Here is a 19,111-nt window from a genome sequence, read left to right as displayed (position 1 = left end):
GGGAGAGGGGCACGTTAGGCTACGGCGTAGGGATCCGCGTAGGCACTGCGTAGGGTTTGCGGCTACGCCGTACCTACAGCGTCAATTTGACGCACAGGTATAAATCAACCTTTAGCCACAGGTAGACTCTTGGCTATTGCAGTTCAAAGGTTCATTTACTATCAAAGTATGCAGTACACAGCACTAAGATTTGTCTTCTCCAAATAGCCATGAAACAATGAAAACCACGGAAGTCATTGAAAGAAAATTATATACTGGAAATAGCCTCTTGTGTGTATACATTCTGTTTACATTGGAGGGGTCAACCATGAGAACTGAAGCAATGACACTCAGAAGCTGTGGAGAAACATTTCAGACACTTTTAAATTTCATAGTTATGATCTTCATAACTCATTTCTGCTTTGAATTTTAGAAATACATATCCATGCCATAAGGAATTATCATTTCCTTCAGATGCAACTGGTTTTATTTTCTGTTTAGTTACAAACAGAACCAAATAGAAAATTCAATGAGCAGGTTGCTTAGAGTCTGAAACAAGTGCTGGAAACACTCAGCAGATCAGACAGCATTAGTGGAGAGAGGAACAGAGTTAATGTTTCTGGTCAATAACCTTTCACCGTGTTTTAAGGAGCAGAGAGGGGAAAAGATGGAAAGAACAATGGAAAGGTCTGTGCTCGAGATGGAGACAAGTGGACACAACAGAAGGTGGTCCCAAATGATAGAGGGTAGTGTAGGTTTGTAGGAACACCTGATCTGTAGACAATGAAAATTGTAGGAGCTGATCGAGAAGGGAAAAGAGCAACAAAATTGTGACATACAGGACTATAGAAATACAGTACTGGACATCTGAAATTAAAGAGGGAGTTTGAAATACCCAGTAGGACAAGCAGCATCTATAGAGAGAGAAAAACTGTGTTACTGTTTGATGACTTTCTTTATTAGGACTGGTCAGTCCCAAATGCAGGAAGGTCTGGTTATCTGAAACAGTTCAGTTCAGCATTCAGTAGTGCCAAGATATGCCTAAACAAATATTGTTCCTTGATCTTGAGTCAGATCTTCTAAGTGGGCCAAAGACAAGCGATCAGAGTGACACTGGTACAGAGAGTTAAAGTGACAGCCAACAGGCCTTGTTTTCCAACTGAATGGAGGTGCCCTGCAACCTGATCGCACAATCCCATGATGGGGTTTCTCCACTGTACAGGCAACAACGGCATTAGGAATAAATGCAGTAGACTAAACTCAAATGCTGCTTCACCTGCAAGCAATGGTGGGTCCCTGGATGGTAGGAGGGGAAGAGGTAAAATGGCAGATGTTGTATCTCCTGTGGTTGCATGGGAAAGGGTCACAGGAAGGAAAGTGAGCATTTGTGGGTATGGAAGAGCAAACCAGCAAATGGTTCCTTCAGAATGCTGAAAGGGACAAGGAGGGGAGTGCAAGTCTGTGATGGCATTGTTACAGTTGGCAGAAGGAAGATCTATTGAACATGGAGACTGGAGAAACCCTGGCAATCCCCACCCTGCTCTGGTTTGGAGGACCTGCTAATAATTCTGGTATTCGCTTTTATTTCACATTCGGTGGTGAAGAAGGCGAATGCAATGTTGGCATTCATTTCTAGAGGAATAGAGTATAGCAGAAGGGATGTGATGCTGAGGCTCTATAAGGCACTGGTGAGACCTCACTTGGAGTACTGTGGGCAGTTTTGGGCTCCTTATTTAAGAAAGGATGTGCTGATGTTGGAGAGGGTTCAGAGAGATTCACTAGAATGATTCCGGGAATGAGAGGGTTAACATATGAGGAACGTTTGGCCGCTCTTGGACTGTATTCCTTGGAGTTTAGAAGAATGAGGGGGGACCTCATAGAAACATTTCAAATGTTGGAAGACATGGACAGAGAGGATGTGGCAAAATTGTTTCCCCATGGTGGGGGAGTCTAGTACGAGAGGGCATGACTTAAGGATTGAAGGGCGCCCATTCAGAACAGAGATGCGAAGAAATTTTTTTAGTCAGAGGGTGGTGAATCTATGGAATTTGTTGCCATGGGCGGCAGTGGAGGCCAAGTCATTGGGTGTATTTAAGGCAGAGACTGATAGGTATCTGAGTAGCCAGGGCATCAAAGGTTATGGTGAGAAGGCGGGGGAGTGAGACTAAATGGGAGAATGAATCAGTTCATGATAAAATGGCAGAGCACACTCGATGGGCCGAATGGCCGACTTCTGCTCCTTTGTCTTATGGTCTTATTTCCAGCTGTTCCAGTGGTTTATAAAACATGTTTCCAGTATTCTCCCCCTCTGTCCTAATTTATCTCGTTTTAATTTTACATGGCTACAATACAAAACATGTTTGATTTCTAACTTTTTCCAGTTATAATGAAAGGTCATTGTCAAACCTTTTTCTCTCTCCAGAGATGATGTTTGATCTGCTGAATTCTCTATTGTTCTATTCTAGCATTTTCTATTGTTGTTTCAAAATTCCAGCATTTGTAGTTTTTTTTGCCTTTTTTTGATTTTGGGTCTCAGCAGTGAGAGGAAACAGTCCCTGGGCTCAGAATAAGCTCAGAGTTGTTGGTTGGAAAGATCTCAAATCTATCTTGTTGAAAAGATTCCTCAAAACTATAAAACAGCTGGTTTCTTTAAGGTATAATAGAATGCTCCAACATTGCTGAACTGTCAACTTTATGGAATTAACTTCCAGTGTCCCAGGATCTAATCACTGTTAAATTACGAAACATTTTGGAGTATTTCAGCAATTCTGAGTTGCTAAACCTGACATCGAACAGGTTAAAGGTCATCAGCAATCACTCCAGAAACCCAACGCTAGCAACATAGAGCCATAGAATCATACAGCACGTAAACAAACCCTTCAGCCCAACTCATCCATGCCAACCAAGTTGAATACTTCAGCTAGCTCCATTTTGCCTGCTTTTGGCCCACATTCTTCCAAACCAGGGACTCCCAACCTTTTTTTTAAATGCCACGGACCCCTACCATTAACCAAGCGGTCCCTGGACCCCAAGCTGGAAACCTCCCTGTTCTAAACCTGTCCTATCCATGTATCTCTGTCCAAATGTCTTTTAAATTCCTCTGACAGTTAATTTAATAAACCCTCTGCACTCTGTGTAAAGCACCCATCCCCCAGGTCCTTTTCAAATAGGTCCTCTCTCGCCTTAAACTTGCGCACGGTACTTTTAGAATCCTTAACCATGGAAAAACAAAACCGTGACCACCCACCTATTCTACACTGCTCATGGTTATATATACCTCTACACGTTCACCTCGAGCCTCCACACTCCAAGGAGGAAAGCCCCAACCTATCCTGTTTCTCTTTATAACTCAAGCACTCCAGTCCTTGCAATATCCTCCGGAACCTTTTCACACCTTTTCCAGATTAGTGACACCCTTCCTAGCGATAGGTGAAAAGTAACTTCACAAAACACTCCAGCTGTGGTCTCCCCAACGTCTTGTACAGCTGTAACATGGCATCCCAAGTCTTGTGTCAGTGTTCTGACCAATGAGGGCAAGTATGCATCTTCACGGTGAAGACAACCAGTAAACACGCACCATCGGATGTTCAGACATTTCTGCAGTCTGTCAGCTTAACCTTCGGAAAACATGACTTCTTGAAAACCCCGACTAGGTCTGGGAAATGGCTCTGCTCTGGCTGATCCCTGAACTGTCAACCATGCCTGAGCATGCCCCAAATCGAAACAATACGTGGTCCCATACACGACCTCATTCTTAAACGATATTCCCAAAACAAACAGCATATTACGAATAAACTACAGAGAGAAAACTACCTTAACGTAACTCATGTTCACAGCTTTGCATCGCAGGTGATGATAAGATTTGGAAAGCTGTAACCACAGCCCAGTTAATAGTTGTTATTGCAACTTAAAAACAACTTTCCAAGTTACAGAAAAGTCGACCAAAGTTATTAAACGAAAGTATACCTCGTATCTCGGCTTCTGTTCACGAATGCAGAGATTTGTGCCTGAAGTAAAGGTGACACTAATCCAAGAGCAATCTTATCAATAAGCCACCGCCGTCCAGGGTATTTTGGTCATCTGCGTGTGTGCGCACACTGCGTTTTCCCAAGCCGCCCAGTTTCTATCTCCAGCATCACATTCGCAGCCGCAGTCCCGACTCTGTGAACCAATGAATTGCCAGCTGCTTCTCCCATTCCCTTCCCAGTGCTCTCTCACAGCAGCCACAACTCCACATAATGGGCTGCTGCTGTACATACAGTACTCAGAAGCACAAACACGCCCCCGATAAGAACACCGAGTCCTGGCTTTGTAAGCAAAAGGACCGCACTTCTGCCCGTTTTTTTATGATTCCAGTCTTGAAGAAGGGTCTCAGCCCGAAAAGTCAACTGTTATTCCTCTCTATGATGAAATTCCTGACCTGCTGAGTTCCTCCAGCATTTTATGGGTTGCTTATGTTTCGTTATTTTCAGTGACTGCTCTACTCACCAGTACCAATCACAACGTTTAAGAAAACTGTTATGCTTTGTAACTCCAAAATATAAAACGAATCGGAATAAAAACAAGGGAGTCCGAGTCTAAATCCGTCTTTTCTTTAAGCGAAGCGCGCACGTACCATGTGGTAGCGTCATGACGTGTGCAATCCTCTTTTACAAAAACTCGTAATGAATTATTTAACCAAATAATAATCAACAACATATTTACAAGATTACTCAAATATTACTGGAATATTAAATACAGAACACTCCTCCCTACTTAGCTATAAACTCCAACTCAATAGAGAATGCATCTCAGCTATCTACGTAATACAACTACAATACAGACATCCACAGCATTGTAAATTTGAAATTCAGGCCTAAAGATTTAATCCATGTGGAGGATTTCTTACTCCTGTGGGATAATGTATATCCGGACAAGTGAGCCACAAGCCTCACTCTGCTTGGCAGGTGAGACGTGTGGCTGTGAAAACAATCTCCGGTCCTATGGTGGTTGTAGGAGTTCATTCTGAGACTGCAAGAAGTACTTCTGACAGCTCTAGACATCTCTCTTCCTCTTATAGTTTGTGCATCTTGAAGGTGCATTTCGTTCACAATTTATTAATAATATTCACTTATAAATTGTTCTATTGCTTCCTTTACCATCTGATCTCTTCCTCATGGTTTCCTCATCCACGGCATCTGACGAATCCTCTGTTTTTGCATCTCTGTTGACTCCTTTCTTTTATTTTCATTTTTAAATCTTTTTTATTAATTATTATTGAAAATCAACAAAAATACATTAAAGTAATCAAGTCAGCATGTCAATATGTACAATAAGAATTAAATTATCAAATAACTGATTAACAAAGCTAAACAATATATCAATAATAATAAGATAAAACAAAATGATAAAACCTTTTTTTTGGAAAAAAGAAAGAAGGAAAAAAGAACCCCTACTAACTAAAACAAAAAAACCATTGGGAGCACAACCCTGGAGCTATACGCCATACAAGCTTCCATAAAAGAAAAATATCAATCCGCCAACCAAATCTATTTAAACAAGAATCAGAAGGGGACCATCTTAATTAACTCAAATCAAATGATAGTAGCGAGCAAAAGAACCCCACCTTTTCTCTAAGTCAAATTGAGGATCAAAAGTTCGACCTGATTTTTTCCAAACTTAGACATAACATCACCTCAGAGAACCATTGTATCAAAGTTTGACTCCTTTCTTTTAACCCTTCCATTCATCCATCTGGGCTTTGGTCTTTGCATCTACTTTTACAAGCTGTTTTTTGTCTCATACTTGAAGTTCATGCAATAACTTTAATGCATGCAGAGTCAAATGCCTGCAACTTTCCTGAACTTTCTCGAACTCACTTACAGCTTAAAAGCAAGCCACATTTCACAAGTAACTGTCTGATTAACATATCAGAAGCTTTCTCAGGTATGTTGCCTACAAAAACTATTGTAATCAGACCACTGCTTTCATCAGTTTCACAATTCCTCTTAGCAGCATATTCCTTCTTAGGTCCAATATGCTTTCCAACCAGAGGCACAGAGTTTGGCACCAACACCTGTTTGCCACCTATTGGGCAACATTTCATGGTGTACAGCATGGAGAGCATAATGGCATCATCCAGTGCCTTTCTCAATTCACTTTCAGATGATGTGGCATGCAAGTTGTGGATGGATTTCCAATCAAGTTTATCTCAACCAATCACAGTCGCACAATGCTGGCCTTCCTGTTTTTACCACATACAAGACAAACGTGGCTTGTTGGTTGTTGTATTGCACAGTTTAAATGTCATTCCCAAAGGAATTATGTTTTCTCCAGTATAAATTCTTAGTCGACATCTGCAGGTTTCAGTTCAGTATCTTTGAACTGCCATTCAAACTCACTTTGTGCAATGACTGAAACAGCTGAGCTAATATCCAATTCCATTTTAATTAATTTGCCATTAACTTCCGGTGCAAACCTTAATGCTTATCTATTATTAATTTTCACATTATAAATTTCAAGGCTACTCAGTCCTTTGCCACTCTCAACATTATCAGATTTGTCATCATCAGCATACATATTAGTTCTCTTTCTGAAAGTACAACCACTTTTTAGCTTTTTTTTCTTCCATGTGCAGTCCTTTTATTTTTGTCCACCCAACATGCTCTTTGTATGCATAATATTTTGTTGAATTTTCTGCGTTTCACCTTTAAACCTGCCTTGGTCTGGTGTATGAGAGCCACTGCTACAATGGTAACACAATTTGTTTAGCGAGGCCAGTTTCAGTTTAGGCGTTGCAATTTTGTTCACACTCACTGTCATTCTTGACTGCAACTCAATTGCGTCTCTATCTGCTGTTTCCATTGATACAGTTATTTCAATTGCTGTTTTAAATATAAACTGTGCTTCATTTGAGAGCCATTTTTGAATACTTCCTTGTAAGACAATAGACAATAGGTGCAGGAGTAGGCCACTCAGCCCTTCGGGCCAGCACTACCTTTCACTGTGATCATGGCTGATCATCCACAATCAGTACCCCATTCCTGCCTTCTCCCCATATCCCTTGACTCCACTATCATTAAGAGCTCTATCTAACTCTTTCTTGAAAGCATCCAGAGAATTGGCCTCCACTGCCTTCTGAGGCAGACCATTCCACAGATCCACAACTCTCTGAGTGAAAAAGTTTTTCCTCAACTCCGTTCTAAATGGCCTACCCCTTATTCTTAAACTGTGGCCTCTGGTTCTGGACTCCCCCAACATTGGAAACATGTTTCCTGCCTCTAGCGTGTCCAATCCCTTAATAATCTTATATGTTTCAATCAGATCCCCTCTCATCCTAAATTCCAGTGTATACAATCCCAGTCGCTCCAATCTTTCAACAAATGACAGTCCTGCCATCCTGGGAATTAACCTCGTGAACCTCCGCTTCACTCCCTCAATAGCAAGAATGTCCTTCCTCAAATTTGGAGACCAAAACTGTACACAATTCTCCAGGTGTGGTCTCACCAGGGCCCTATACAACTGTAGAAGGTCCTCTTTGCTCCTATACTCAACTCCCCTTGTTATGAAGGCCAACATGCCATTAGCTTTCTTCACTGCCTGCTGTACCTGTATGCTTACTTTCAGTGACTGATGAACAAGGACACCTAGATCTCGTTGTACTTCCCCTTTTCCTAACTTGACACCATTCAAATAGTAATCTGCCTTCCTGTTCTTGCCACCAAAGTGGATAACCTCACTTTTATCCACATTAAACTGCATCTGCCATGCATCTGCCCACTCACCCAACCTGTCCAAGTCACCCTGCATTCTCATAACATCCTCCTCACATTTCACACTGCCACCCAGCTTTGTGTCATCTGCAAATTTGCTAATGTTACTTTTAATCCCTCATCTAAATCAATTATGTATATTGTAAATAGCTGCGGTCCCAGCACCGAGCCTGCCATTCTGAAAGGGACCCGTTAATCCCTACTCTTTGTTTCCTATCTGCCAACCAATTTACTATCCATGTCAGTACACTACCCCCAATACCATGTGCTCTAATTTTGCCCACTAATCTCCTATGTGGGACCTTATCAAAGGCTTTCTGGAAGTCCAGGTATACTACATCCATTGGCTGTCCCTTGTCCATTTTCATAGTTACATCCTCAAACAAATCCAGAAGATTGGTCAAGCATGATTTCCCCTTCGTAAATCCATGCTGACTCGGACCGATCCTGTTACTGTTATCCAAATGTGCCACTATTTTATCCTTTATAATTGACTCCAGCATCTTCCCCACCACTGATGTCAGGCTAACTGGTCTATATTTCCCTGTTTTCTCTCTCCCTCCTTTCTTAAAAAGTAGGATAACATTAGCTACCCTCCAATCCTCAGGAACTGATCCTGAATCTATAGGACATTGGAAAATAATTACCAATGCATCCACAATTTCTAGAGCCACCTCCTTAAGTACCCTGGGGTGCAGACCATCAGGCCCTGGGGATTCATCAGCCACAAGATACCACAAACTGAACAATGTCTCAGAGCATCATTAAGCCCATCATTGAACTGTCAAAATTCAGACAATCTCTTCAATTGAGCCACATACGCTGAAATGGACTCCCCTTCCTTTAGATTCCACTTTTGATTCCACTTTTGGTTCCACTTCTGTTTTGGTTCGAAATATTTCTGCGTCACTTTCACAATATCAGCACAGCTTATTTCGGCTGATTTGATAGGAGCAGTTACACTTCAAAGCAAACTGTATGCCTTTAAATCCAATGCACTCAGCAAAATTGGTATTTGTTTCTCATCGGCTATCTCATTTGTTTTTAAATACTGTTTAATCCATTGGTATACAAAACCCAGTTATCCATTTATGTAAACAAGCAAGTCAATATTTCTGTTTTAGCCAGCCAATTCTGCTCTTTTTTATGATTACTATCAGATGGTACTCACCGTATATGAACCCGCAAATTCTTCCATTTTCTGCCTTTTTAAAAAAAAACTCAACCATGTCTATCCCTTTGAAGGAAGCACGTGCTTTTTTTTAAATTGATCATTTCTCACTGCGCTTTTTATAAATTGAACTTCACCAAGTAGGTAGTTGTCTGGATTTATTTTAAAAATGCCTTGTCACCACTGTTATGCTTTATAACTCCAAAACATAAAACTAATCAGATGAAAAACATCTGAAATGAGAGACTAAGTTCGTGTTTACTTTAAGTGAGGTGCACACATATCGCATGCTAGTGTCATGACATATGCAATTGATTTATATTTACACATAACCCATAATGAATTATTTAAACAAGCAAAGAATGCTTAATCAATAACATATTTACAAGATTATTCAAATATTATTGAAATATTAAACACACAGCAAAGACATTTGTACTGGCACATCTGGATAAGAATGGTTCAGAGGAACATGGGCTAAGCATGGGCAAATGGGACTACCTCCAGTAGGCAACTTGATCAGCATTGAGCCAAAGGACCTGGCTCAGTGCCATTACTCTATGATTGACTTTCAATGTTACCTCCTCCCTTCCTCTGCCAGCTATGAGCCCATTGGGGGGACTTTCCTTGGATCACCACTGACTTCAAGTAGGACAAGGTTCCTTGAAGCTATATCTGGTGTGAGAGCAACTACTCATGTTATTTTAGAATTCTGCTTTCGTGTGGCCAGGAGGAGGCTTGGAGCCATGAGGTCCCGGCAGGACATGAACTGAGTATTCTTCCTTGTGCAGTCCTGTTATTTATGTCTGCCCAGAATGCTCTTTGTATGCATAATATTTTGTTGCATTTTCTGCAAGTTTCACCTTTAAACCTGCCTTGGTCTGGTGTATGAGAGCCACTGCTACAATTTGTTTAGCGAGGCCAGTTTCCACTTAGACGTCGCAATTTTGTTCACACTCAGTTTTATAACACAAAACTAATCAGACGAAAAATATGAGTCTGAAATGAGAGACTAAATCCGTGTTTACTTTAACTGAGGTGCACATGTATCGCACGCTAGTGTCATGACATAAGCAATTCATTTATATTTACACATAACCCATAATGAATTATTTAAACAAGGAAAGAATGCTTAATCAATAACATATTTGCAAGATTACTCAAATATTATTGAAATATTAAACACACAGCAAAGACATCTGTACTGGCACATCTGAATCCAAGGAAGGTCCGCTCGGTGGGCTTATAGCTGGCAGAGGAAGGGAGGAGGTAACATTGTAGATCAGTCATCTCAACCACAGAACATTACAGGTAGAGTCCAACCAGATGGAGGCTAAGCCTAGCCTTCACTGCATCATATGTTCAGATTTGTTATTTGCTAATGATTGCACTGTGTCCACATGCAGCAGGACCTGAAGCTCATTCAGACATGTACCAACAAGTGGCATGTAACATCCATGGTTAAAAAAAATGGTTCTTTATCCATGAAAGGAGGTCCATTGACCATTCCTTGATATTAAAAATAAACTAATGTTTTTTTGTTAAATAGCTTAACGTTAATATTCTGTTGGGGATGCAGGGATTGTGTTTATGGAGGTGATCACAGTTAAATAGAAACTTCACAGAACCAGTCGCATAAGTTTCATGCCTACAGGAGCCAATCTGGTTATCCTACTGCAAATAACTTGCCCTCTGGAACCCCAAAGAAATTCCACCATTGACAGGGGACATTTTTACTGTTAACTAAATGAGTGTAGCTCCAGGAATACTAAAAAATCCAACATTATCCAGGAGAAAGCATCTACGATGTGCACTGCAGATACTTACCGAGACTCAACATCTCGGAGTCATAGATAGATGCAGCACAGAATGAGACCAATGGTGACCATCACCACCCAGTTTTTATCCTCTTCCCAATGCTATTGACTCAGATTCAGATTCAGGTGTATTTACCACATGTACATCAAAACATACAGTGAAATGCACATTTGTGTTAATAACCAACATGCCCAAGGATGTGCTGGGGGCAGCCCGCAAGTGTTGCCACAAATTTCAGCCTCAACATAGCATGCCCACGGTGTTCAGCAGATCAACACAGAACACACAGAAAAGATCATATCAAGCAACAGCATCAAAATAATCCCCATTCCTCCCTCGCTTGCACACACTTACCCATGAATAGACACAGGAGCCGGCTGGTGGCATAGTGGCATCAGCGCCGGACTTCAGCGTGAAGGCTCCCAAGTTCGAATCCAGCCGGCTCCCTTGCACGCTTTCCATCTGTGTTGGGTTGAGTGTCGAGCTAGCAACTTGGCCTCATAAAAATAAGAAAGCCTGCTAAAAAAATGCTGTCATGACGGCATCCCGATGACTCCACTAGGAGTTAAGGGCTTTTTTCTTCTTCTTCTTCTTCTTCTAACCTCAGGACAGGCTGTCTTCATTCTCCAGCAGACTCGTGTATTCACAGACACCGATCCCCAACTTCCCAAGTGGACTCACAGATACTTGCAGACCTGGGCTTCTGGCCAGCGGACTTCGACAGTCGAACCTCTAATCGAACTTCAAACTCCCCCGAGATTATGACATTCACCTACATCAGTGGTTTCCAAACTTTTCTGGGTTACCGCTTCCCTTGGCTCCCAGACAACCTCCCCAGCACCTCCCTCTACCTTTCCAGCCATTTGTTGACAATGCATAGTGAAAGAAAATAGGAACTTCAAATTTAAAGAAGTGACAAATAATAGCAAAAATAATTCAAATCTATTTAAAGCTACAAATAAAATTATTTCTTTATTTAATTACAGTAAAAACAATTTTCTTCATCAATTTTAGAGTGTACCTCAGTCGTTCAACTATTCACGACGTCATTGCTTTTTCACCTTTCAGTGAGATGGATGGGCTCGGTGCAGTGATTGATTATCAGCTTCTCAACATCAGGTTGACTGTCATTCAGGAGCAGTCACAGATCCCCACTTTCAGTCTGCTGTGAAATAAGTTGGAAAACTGCACTGAAACCGTGCTCCAGCAAATGTGATGTTGGAAGAACAATAAAAGACGTCTTGATCTTTTTCAACAGAGCAAGATAGTATTCAGAGATTTTGTTCTGCAACCAAAAGTCATGCTATGATATTTTGAACCTTGGCTTCAGTTCAAGATCATTTTGTAGCAAGGTCAGGTTTTCCTCCCTCCATCCTGTTAGTTCCTCATTGCAAGTGTTCAGGAATGGATTTATTACCCAATCTGGAATTTGGATTGAGGGAAGGTCCTGAGATCTTTCTGACATGTCTCTATGCAGCTCAACCATTTGGGCACGGTATACATGAAGATCATTATCTGATATTCCTTCTTTCTCTTCAAACTCAGAGAGGCTCAGAAATTGGAAAAGGTCGCGATGGCCAAAGTTGCACTTAAATAAGTTTAACTTGGACAGGAATGTGGTGATGACTAATTTGACTTTCTTTGCAATTGAAACTTGATTTTATTGGATTAGATTAGATTATGAGGACACGTAGTCCTCTTTTATTGTCATTTAGTAATGCATGCATTAAGAAATGATACAATGTTTTTCCAGAATGATATCGCAGAAACACATGACAAACCAAAACTGAAAAACTGACAAAAACCACATAATTATAACATATAGTTACAACAGTGCAAAGCAATACTGTAATTTGATAAGAACAGACCATGGGCACGGTACAGTCTCAAAGTCTCTTGAAAGTCCCATCATCCGCGGGGCCACGGGAGGCAGACAAGTGGGTCATGGTTAGAAGGAGGAAGGGGAAAAGTCAGGTAATAGGGAGTACCCCGGTGGCTGTGCCCCTTAACAACAGGTACTCCTGTTTGAGTACTGTTGGGGGGGACAGCTTACCCGGGGGAAGCGACAGTGGCCGTGCCTCCGGCACAGAGTCTGGCCCTGTAGCTCAGAAGGGTAGGGCAAGGAAGAGGAGGGCAGTTGTGATAGGGGACTCGATAGTAAGGGGGTCAGATAGGCGATTCTGTGGACGCAGTCCAGAGACCCGGATGGTAGTTTGCCTCCCTGGTGCCAGGGTCCGGGATATTTCTGATCGTGTCCAAGATATCCTGAAGTGGGAGGGTGAGGAGCCAGAGGTCGTGGTACATATAGGTACCAATGACATAGGTAGGAAAAGGGATGAGGTCCTGAAAGGAGAATATAGGGAGCTAGGAAGGGAGTTGAGAAAAAGGACCGCAAAGGTAGTAATCTCGGGATTACTGCCTGTGCCACGCGACAGTGAGAGTAGGAATGCGATGAGGTGGAGGATAAATGCGTGGCTGAGGGATTGGAGCAGGGGGCAGGGATTCAAGTTTTTGGATCATTGGGACCTCTTTTGGCGCAGACGTGACCTGTACAAGAAGGACGGGTTACACTTGAATCCTAGGGGGACCAATATCCTGGCAGGGAGATTAGCGGGGGCTACTGAGGTGACTTTAAACTAGAATGGTTGGGGGGTGGGAATCAAATTAAAGAGCCTAGGCGTGAGGAGGTTAGTTCACAACAGGGGGATGGGAACCAGTGCAGAGAGACAGAGGGGTGTAAAGTGAGGGTAGAAGCAAAAAGTACTAAGGAGAAAAGTAAAAGTGGCAGGCTGACAAATCCAGGGCAAGCATTAAAAAGGGCCACTTTTCAGCATAATTGTATAAGGGCTAAGAGAGTTGTAAAAGAGCGCCTGAAGGCTTTGTGTGTCAATGCAAGGAGCATTCGTAATAAGGTGGATGAATTGAAAGTGCAGATTGTTATTAATGATTATGATATAGTTGGGATCACAGAGACATGGCTCCAGGGTGACCAAGGATGGGAGCTCAACGTTCAGGGATATTCAATATTCAGGAGGGATAGACATGAAGGAAGGGGAGGTGGGGTGGTGTTGCTGGTTAAAGAAGAGATTAACGCAATAGAAAGGAAGGACATAAGCCGGGAAGATGTGGAATCGATATGGGTAGAGCTGCGTAACACTAAGGGGCAGAAGACGCTGGTGGGAGTTGTGTACAGGCCACCTAACAGTAGTAGTGAGGTCGGAGATGGTATTAAACAGGAAATTAGAAATGTGTGCAATAAAGGAACAGCAGTTATAATGGGTAACTTCAATCTACATGTAGATTGGGGGAACCAAATTGGTAAAGGTGCTGAGGAAGAGGATTTCTTGGAATGTATGCGGGATGGTTTTTTGAACCAACATGTCGAGGAACCAACTAGAGAGCAGGCTATTCTGGATTGGGTTTTGAGCAATGAGGAAGGGTTAATTAGCAATCTTGTCGTGAGAGGCCCCTTGGGTAAGAGTGAACATAATATGGTGGAATTCTTCATTAAGATGGAGAGTGACATAGTTAATTCAGAAACAAAGGTTCTGAACTTAAAGAGGGGTAACTTTGAAGGTATGAGATGTGAATTAGCTAAGATAGACTGGCAAATGACACTTAAAGGATTGACGGTGGATATGCAATGGCAAGCATTTAAAGGTTGCATGGATGAACTACAACAATTGTTCATCCCAGTTTGGCAAAAGAATAAATCAAGGAAGGTAGTGCACCCGTGGCTGACAAGAGAAATTAGGGATAGTATCAATTCCAAAGAAGAAGCATACAAATTAGCCAGAGAAAGTGGCTCACCTGAGGACTGGGAGAAATTCAGAGTTCAGCAGAGGAGGACAAAGGGCTTAATTAGGAAGGGGAAAAAAGATTATGAGAGAAAACTGGCAGGGAACATAAAAACGGACTGTAAAAGCTTTTATAGATATGTAAAAAGGAAAAGACTGGTAAAGACTGTAGGTCCCCTGCAGACAGAAACAGGTGAATTGATTATGGGGAGCAAGGACATGGCAGACCAATTGAATAATTACTTTGGTTCTGTCTTCACTAAGGAGGACATAAATAATCTTCCAGAAATAGTAGGGGACAGAGGGTCAAATGAGATGGAGGAACTGAGGGAAATACATGTTAGTAGGGAAGTGGTGTTAGGTAAATTGAAGGGATTGAAGGCAGATAAATCCCCAGGGCCAGATGCACTCTGCATCCTAGAGTGCGTAAGGAAGTAGCCCAAGAAATAGTGGATGCATTAGTGATAATTTTTCAAAACTCGTTAGATTCTGGACTAGTTCCTGAGGATTGGAGGGTGGCTAATGTAACTCCACTTTTTAAAAAAGGAGGGAGAGAGAAACTGGGGAATTATAGACCGGTTAGCCTAACGTCGGTGGTGGGGAAACTGCTGGAGTCAGTTATCAAGGATGTGATAACAGCACATTTGGAAAGCAGTGAAATCATCGGACAAAGTCAGCATGGATTTGTGAAAGGAAAATCATGTCTGACGAATCTCATAGAATTTTTTGAGGATGTAACTAGTAGTGTGGATAGGGGAGAACCAGTGGATGTGGTATATTTGGATTTTCAAAAGGCTTTTGACAAGGTCCCACACAGGAGATTAGAGTGCAAACTTAAAGCACACGGTATTGGGGGTAAGGTATTGGTGTGGGTGGAGAATTAGTTAGCAGACAGGAAGCAAAGAGTGGGAATAAATGGAATCTTTTCAGAATGGCAGGCGGTGACTAGTGGGGTACCACAAGGCTCAGTGCTGGGACCCCAGTTGTTTACAATATTTATTAATGACTTGGATGAGGGAATTAAATGCAGCATCTCCAAGTTTGCGGATGACACGAAGCTGGGTGGCAGTGTTAGCTGTGAGGAGGATGCTAAGAGGATGCAGGGTGACTTGGATAGGTTGGGTGAGTGGGCAAATTCATGGCAGATGCAATTTAATGTGGATAAATGTGAAGTTGTCCACTTTGGTGGCAAAAATGGGAAAACAGATTATTATCTGAATGGTGGCCGATTAGGAAAAGGGGAGGTGCAACGAGACCTGGGTGTCATTATACACCAGTCATTGAAAGTGGGCATGCAGGTACAGCAGGCGGTGAAAAAGGCGAATGGTATGCTGGCATTTATAGCGAGAGGATTCGAGTACAGGAGCAGGGAGGTACTGCTGCAGTTGTACAAGGCCTTGGTGAGACCACACCTGGAGTATTGTGTGCAGTTTTGGTCCCCTAATCTGAGGAAAGACATTCTTGCCATAGAGGGAGTACAAAGAAGGTTCACCAGATTGATTCCTGGGATGGCAGGACTTTCATATGAAGAAAGACTGGATGAACTGGGCTTGTACTTGTTGGAATTTAGAAGATTGAGGGGGGATCTGATTGAAACGTATAAGATCCTAAAGGGATTGGACAGGCTAGATGCAGGAAGATTGTTCCCGGTGTTGGGGAAGTCCAGAACGAGGGGCCACAGTTTGAGGATAGAGGGGAAGACTTTTAGGACCGAGATTAGGAAAAACTTCTTCACACAGAGAGTGGTGAATCTGTGGAATTCTCTGCCACAGGAAACAGTTGAGGCCAGTTCATTGGCTATATTTAAGAGGGAGTTAGATATGGCCCTTGTGGCTACAGGGGTCAGGGGGTATGCAGGGAAGGCTGGGGCGGGGTTCTGAGTTGGATGATCAGCCATGATCATAATAAATGGCGGTGCAGGCTCGAAGGGCCGAATGGCCTACTCCTGCACCTATTTTCTATGTTTCTATGTTTCTATCTCACGCAGACGGTGAACCTCCAGCGCCACAAACTTGCCGATGCAGCATCCCGGAAGCATCCGACCACAGTCCGACTCCGAGTCCGTCCGAAAACTCCGAGCCTCCGACCAGCTCCCCAACACCGATGCGCCGAGCACTTCGACCCCGGCCTCAGCAACAGGCAACAGGTAAGTCCGAGGATTTGGGGCCTTCCCTCCGGAGATTCTCGATCGCACAATAGCAGCGGCAGCGAAGCAGGCATTTCAGAAGTTTCTCCAGATGTTCCTCCGTGCTTCTTCACGTCTGTCTCCGTCAAATCAGGATTGTGCACAGCATCCTAGCTCACAGATACGATACCAATTCGGAACCGCTGCGCACGCTGCGTCGCGCCGCCATCTTCTCCTCCCTCCTTTATTAAACATTGTGAATAAGTCTGACAAATAAGCAATGTGAAGCCTAATGTTCTTGAGTTGATTACTGAATGAAGCATTCGAGACTTTAAAGGACTTTATCAGTTTCAAGGAGCACATAAAAGCATCTCAGGCAGTTTCCTCTTCAGAGCCATCTGACTTCTGTGTGCCACAACAAGCATTCACACTGTTCAACATTCTCAATACACAGCTCTTGAATAATTGAGTCGAGAATTCAGAGCATGCAACTTGACTTTACAGTATTTAATCATTTGTAATGCCGATCACATAGGTTGTTTGTGAGAAGATGTTGCCTGTAACTTACACAGTAAATATTTTAAGTTCAGACTTTTCAAGAAAGTAACAATTCCACAGGAGCATCTTGTCATTGAGCCCATCTGTTGCACAAGCAAGAAAGTTGGTGAGCAGAATGTCCTTCTCTTTGAAAAATTACTCAACCCAAAATATTGATCCCACCTTCATAACTGTTTCGAGCCCCCTTGAAAATAATAACTCCTGAACCATGATGTGGTCTTTTATGTAGTGAACATAACCAAGAAGCAAAGATTCATTGCCTGGCAAAGTTGACTCATCCAAATGAAGTAAAAGTTCTGTTGTCCTAAGTATGTAGCACAATGTGAATTCCACATTCTCAAGCAATACACACACAAAATGCTGGAGGAACTCAGCAGGTTAGGCAGTATCTATGGAAAAGAGTACAGCTGACATTTCAGACCAAGAACCTTCAACAAGACTGAAACGTTTAGTGTACTCTTCTCTATAGGTTCTGCCTGGCCTGTTGAGTTCCTCCAGCATTTTGTGTGTTGCTTGAATTTCCAGCATCTGCAGATTTTCTCTTGTTTGTGTTTCCACATTCTCAGACATTTCATTTATTTGTCTTTGAACAGAGTTGTCACTGAATGAAATCACTTTATTTGGTCTGATTATTTCTGCAAAACTGTACTCAAAGCTTCCCTTACTGCTGGCAAAATCAGTTCTTCTCTAATTGTATGGGGGTATCAAGATTTAACAATTAGCAATGAAATGTTGTATGAAGCACACAAACCATGACTGTTTTGTTGCAAAGTGCCAGCAAGCATGTTTTTAAGTGTTTTCTTTTACTGAAAGTTTTCATGACATGACTGAAAATAAGCCAAATTCTTGTTTGCTTTATCAGAGTATATATTCTCTTCCAATGTTCAAGGAGCCTAGGCAGTCTTATTACCTCATTTGAATTTTTTTTCACACAACAGACAAATTGGACGTTGTTGGCTGCTTGGTGTTGGTATGTTTCAGATACTCCACACTATACTGTCTACGCTTCTTTTTCATTTGATCTACTACCATGGTCAATCACCTTTTGTTAAAGTCAAACCTCAAGCATTGCGATCAATAAAGGGAAAAGTTATGATGTCATCATAGCTCAGGCAAAACCTGACCCTCTGCCTGAAGGTACATAAAGAGGGGCAGCGATATCTCGGTTGGTCCCTAGGCTAGAGAAATGCGGTCAAGACCATTTGAAAGGGCATATCCTGAACTTTACCCCATAACCTAACTCACAGAAATTGTGTCATTGTGTGATTAGCATATAGGGGTCATATACTAGCTAATACTATACTACAATAGTGAATGGCAATAGTGAAGGCCTGGCAATAACTTGATTTTTTCAATCAAGATTTCTCATAATATGCCAAGCACAGAAGCGTCACATTGTTTTTCAACAACCATAAAGCGTTTCAGGCAAAGTCTATGAGAACAGTTGGTTGGCAAAAGATGATGTGATTATGAGATCATTGTAATCAATTATGAGGCACTGAGGATCAAATGCTTATAAATAATGCATTTCTTAAATTAAGCCTGTGATCCCTCAGCTGCATCTCTTGCTGCCAAGCGCCACCCCCCCACTACCCTTTATTTTTATCGCCCCTTAGAAACACCCACCAACCCCACTTTGAAAGCCACTGACCTACATACTGGGCCTGGCGGTGAGAAATCGCAGTGGACAATTAACCTAACAACCTGTACATCTTTGCCACATGACAGCAGGGAGAAGGTGCAATGTCCATGCAAACACCGGTCAAGGTCAGAATTGAACCTGGGTCTATGGCAGGTTCACGCCCACCAATTCCCACACTATGCTGATATGGAAATACATTTCCATTCTTTGTTTGTCAAAGCCCTGGACCTCCATTTCTAACAGTACTTTCAGTGTCTGGAATGCAATAGT

At 42.3% G+C, this 19,111-nt stretch overlaps 1 protein-coding gene across 1 annotated transcript in view; it reads right to left on the bottom strand.

Annotated features, from left to right (window-relative positions):
• Positions 1 to 4,571, bottom strand: part of LOC140210582 (uncharacterized) — a 29,103-nt gene extending 24,532 nt beyond the window's left edge. The window contains exon 1 of the mRNA XM_072279670.1: positions 3,946 to 4,571. The gene's annotated coding sequence lies outside the window, so the exon portion shown is untranslated. The remainder of the gene's footprint in view (positions 1 to 3,945) is intronic.
• Positions 4,572 to 19,111: the final 14,540 nt, after the last annotated feature.

The sequence above is a fragment of the Mobula birostris genome, chromosome 15, assembly GCF_030028105.1.
Source record: "Mobula birostris isolate sMobBir1 chromosome 15, sMobBir1.hap1, whole genome shotgun sequence".
Classification (NCBI taxonomy): Eukaryota; Metazoa; Chordata; class Chondrichthyes; order Myliobatiformes; family Myliobatidae; genus Mobula; species Mobula birostris.
This window is presented reverse-complemented; position numbering and strand designations above follow the sequence as displayed.